The sequence below is a fragment of the Aotus nancymaae genome, unplaced genomic scaffold (genome assembly GCF_030222135.1).
Source record: "Aotus nancymaae isolate 86718 unplaced genomic scaffold, 86718_ANA_hifiasm-v0.15.2.pri h1tg000041l, whole genome shotgun sequence".
NCBI classification, from domain to species: domain Eukaryota; kingdom Metazoa; phylum Chordata; class Mammalia; order Primates; family Aotidae; genus Aotus; species Aotus nancymaae.
This window is the reverse complement of record NW_026988455.1, coordinates 9,829,456-9,833,937: the sequence shown is the minus strand read 5'-3', so window position 1 is coordinate 9,833,937 and position 4,482 is coordinate 9,829,456. Positions and strand designations below refer to the sequence as shown.

The 4,482-nt window shown below is 43.8% G+C and overlaps 1 non-coding gene across 1 annotated transcript; it reads right to left on the bottom strand.

Annotated features, from left to right (window-relative positions):
* Positions 1-1,947: 1,947 nt before the first annotated feature.
* LOC135268706 (U6 spliceosomal RNA) lies at positions 1,948-2,051 on the bottom strand. Its single transcript, XR_010337073.1, has one exon. It is a non-coding gene; the product is annotated as a U6 spliceosomal RNA (small nuclear RNA).
* Between the last annotated feature and the right edge of the window lie 2,431 nt (positions 2,052-4,482).

Below are 4,482 nucleotides of genomic sequence, written 5' to 3'. Positions count from 1 at the left end.
CCTCCCAAGTGCTGAGGAACAGCAACAGAACCAAACACTTCTATACTCTCACTCAAGACATTTCCAGACATAATGAAGATTAAGCACTTTGGGAGGCCAAGGCTGAGCACTTGAGCTCAGGAGGTTGAGACCAGCCTGGGAAATGTGGCGAAACCCTGTCTCTACACAAAATTAGCCAGGCGTGGTAGTGTGCTTTTGTAATTTCACCTACTTAGCGGGGCTGAGGCAGGAGGATGGCTTAAGCTCAGGAGGTAGAGACAGCAGTGAGCTGTGCTCACACCACTGCACTCCAGTCTGTGCCCTGTGTGACAAAGTGAGACCCTATCTGGAAAAAAAAAAAAAAGATTGACTTTATTTTAATTTTATTTTATTTTTGAGACAGAGTCTCGTTCTGTTGCCAGGCTGGAGTGCAGTGGCATAATCTCAGCTCACTGCAACCTCCACCTCCCAAGTTCAAGCGAGTCTGCTGCCTCAGCCTCCTGAGCAGCTGGGACTACAGGCACATGTCACCACACCCGGCTAATTTTTTGTGTTTTTAGTAGAGACAGGCTTTCACCATGCTGGCCATGATGGTCTCGATCTTATGACTTCATGATTCACCCCCCTCCTTGGCCTCCCAAAGTGCTGGAATTATAGGCGTGAGCCACCACACCCAGTCTATTTTTTTTCTTCTTTTTCATTTCAAATTTTTCTTACTGGGGGTGCTCAAGGATTTTTTTTAATGATTTTTTTTTTTGAGAGAATATAATTTATTTAATTTTAATTTAATTTTTTTTTTTTTTAAAGAGGGGGTTTCTCCATGTTGGTTAGGCTGTTCTTGAACTCCCAACCTCAGGTAATCCACCCACCTCAGCCACCCAAAGTGCTGGGATTACAGGCATGAGCCACCACACCTGGCTTATTTTAATTTTTAATTTTTTTGAATTATACTTTAAGTTCACCAACATGGTGATACATGTGCAGAACATGCAGGTTTGTTACATAGGTATGTATGTGCCATGGTGGTTTGCTGCACCCATCAACCCATCTACATTAGGTATTTCCTCCTAATGTTATCCCTTTCCTTGCCCCCCACCTGCTGACAGGCCCTGAGAATGATGATTTCCAGCTTCATCCATGTCCCTACAAGGGACATGAACGCATCCTTTTTTATGGCTGCATAATATTCCATGGTGTATATGTGCCACATTTTCTTTATCCAGTCTATCATTGATGGGCATTTGGGTTGGTTCCAAGTCTTTGCTATTGTAAACAGTGCTGCAATAAACATACATGTGCACATGTCTTTATAGTAGAATGATTTATAATCCTTTGGGTATATACCCAGTAATGGGTTTGCTGGGTCAAATGGTTCTAGATCTCCTTGAGGAATTGCCACACTATCTTCTACAATGGTTGAATTTACACTCCCACCAATAATGTAAAAGCATTCCTGGCCAGATGTGGTGGCTCACACCTGTAATCCCAGCACTTCGGGAGGCCAAGGCAGGCAGATCACGAGGTCAGGAGATCAAGATCATCTTGGACAACATGGTGAAACCCCATTTCTACTAAAATTAGCTGGGCATGGTGGTGTGTGCCTATAATCCCAGCTACTTGGGAGGCTGAGACAGGAGAATCACTTGAACCCAGGAGGTGGAGGCTGCAGTGAGCTAAGACAACACTACCGCATTCCAGCCTGGGTGACAGAGCGAGACTCTGTCTCAAAAAAAAAAAAGTGTTCCTATTTCTCTACATTGTTTCCAGCATCTGTTGTTTCCTGACTTTTTAATGATCACCATTCTAACTGGCATGAGATGGTATCTCATTGTGGTTTTGATTTGCATTTCGCTAATGACCAGTGATGATGAGCTTTTTTCATATGTTTGTTGGCCATGTAAATGTCTTCTTTTGAGAAGTATCTGTTCATATCTTTGCCCACTTTTTGATGTAGTTGTTTGTTTAAAAAGGAATTTTTTTTGCATCACAAATTTGTGTGTCATCCTTGCACAGGAACTACACTAATCTTTGTATTGCTCTAATTTTAGTGTACGTGCTGCCAAAGTTAGCCCGAATTTGCTTTTTACAGATTCTTGCTGAAAGAGCTGTTAAAGGATATGTTCAGAAAGAAAGAAATTGAACTGTGAAGAAAAAGTGGGAGCCAAATGCAATGGTGAGCAAAGGAACTAGTGGAAGTATTGGTAAATCTGCTAATAGCTTGAAGAAAGTATCACTAGCTGATAATATCTTAGAAATTAAAAAAAAACAAAAGAGAAGAAAATATTCTGACAGATGCATGCAGTTGTAAAATCATCCTATGATGCAAAAAGTTACTTTAAACAATATTTCATAAATATAAATTCTTTCAACAGGGAGACAAGTGCTAAATAGCGTCCAATTAAAAGTATATTCTGGGCCAGGTGCGATGGCTCATGCCTGTAATCCCAGCACTTTGGGAGGCTGAGGCAGGCAGATCAATTGAGGTCAGGAGTTTGAGACCAGCCTGGCCAATGTGGTGAAACCCCATTTCTATTAAAAATACAAAAAATTAGCTGGGCATGGTGGCGCGTGCCTGTAATCCCAGCTACTCAGGAGGCTGAGGCAGGAGAATTGCCTGAACCCAGGAGGCGGAGGTTGCGGTGAGCCGAGATCGCGCCATTGCACTCCAGCCTGGGTAACATGAGCAAAACTCCGTCTCAAAAAAAAAAAAAAAAAAAAAAAAAAAAAAAATTAAAAAAAAATACAAAAATTAGCTGGGTATGGTGGTTCTGTGCACCTGTAATCCCAGATGCTCAGGAGGCTGAGGCAGGGGAATTACTTGAACCAGGGAGGCAGAGGTTGCAGTGAGCCAAGATCCTACCACTGCACTCCGGCCTGGATGACAGAGTAAGACTCCATCTCAAAAAAAAAAAAAAAAGTATATTCTTTGGCAAAAGACTGAAGACCTTTATTTGATGTTTTAGGTTGTCTTGGTTTTGATTACTTTATCCTATTTTTAAAAATGTGAGGCCGGGCACGGTGGCTCACGCCTGTAATCCCAGCACTTTGGGAGGCCGAGGCGGGTGGATCACAAGGTCAAGAGATCGAGACCATCCCGGTCAACATGGTGAAACCCCGTCTCTACTAATACAAAAAATTAGCTGGGCATGGTGGCGTGTGCCTGTAATCCCAGCTACTCAGGAGGCTGAGGCAGGAGAATTGCCTGCACCCAGGAGGCGGAGGTTGCGGTGAGCCGAGATCGCGCCATTGCACTCCAGCCTGGGTAACAAGAGCGAAACTCCGTCTCAAAAAAAAAAAAAAAAAAAAAAAAATGTGGTCCAGATGCAGTGGCTTATACCTGTAATCCCAGCACTTTGGGAGGCTGAGGCATGAGGATTCCTTCAGGCCAAGAGTTTGAGACCAGCCTGGGCAACATAGGGAGACCTGATCTCTACAAAAAATTTAAAAATTAGCCAGGTGTGGTAGTACACACCTGTAGTCCCAGCTACTTAAGAGGCTGACATGGGAGGATCACCTGTGCCCAGGAGATCAAGGCTACAATGAACTGTGATTGCATCAGTGCACTCCAGCCTGGGCAATAAAGGAAACCCTATCTCAAATAAAAAACTACATAAACAAGTAGGCCAGGCGTGGTGGCTTATGCCTGTAATCACCACACTTTGGGAGGCCAAGGCAGGTGGATCACCTGAGGTCAGGAGTTCAAGACCAGCCTGGCCAACATGGCGAAACCCCGTCTCTACTAAAAAATACTAAAAAATTAGCCGGGGGTTGTCGGGGGTGGTACATGCCTGTAGTCCCAGCTACTTGGGAGGCTGAGGCAGGAGAGTTGCTGGAACCCAGGAGGCGGAGGTTGTAGGAAGCCAAGATTGCACCACTGCACTCCAGCCTGGGTGACAGAGTGAGACTCTAAAAAAAAAAAAGGAAGAAAGGAAGGAAGGAAGGAATAGAGAGAGAGAGAGACAGAAAGAAAGAAAGAGAGAGAGAAAGAAAGAGAAGGAAAGAAAGAAAACAAGTAAATAAATAAAATGTGGTGATCAGTCAAAGGCCAGTTGCTAAGACACTTACCAGGTATTGAGCACAAAGACAAATCACACGAGCTTTTTTTTAAACCTCAGCTTTCTTGTCACTAATGTGGGAAATTAGAGACATTTTTACAGGCTTGCCGTGAGGACTGAATGAGATTACCCAAGTGAATGTGCAGTCCATACCAGCATAGCCTAGATTGATTAAAAAACAGTGTCTTTGGGATGCCACTGATTATGCGGTGGAAGTGAGGGAGGGACATTTTATAATTCTAAACAGAGACAATCATGGCTGCTCAGTAGCGCAAGGGAGAGCTACTTCAGCTCAGACCCAACCAGGGTATGACTTTTCTTTCCAAAGGGATTTTCTTTTCTTTTCCCTTTTTTATTTTTTTGAGACAGCGTCTTACTTTGTCACCCAGGCTGGAGTCCAGTGGCACTATCTCGGCTTACTGTAGCCTCAACTTCCTGGGCTCCAGTG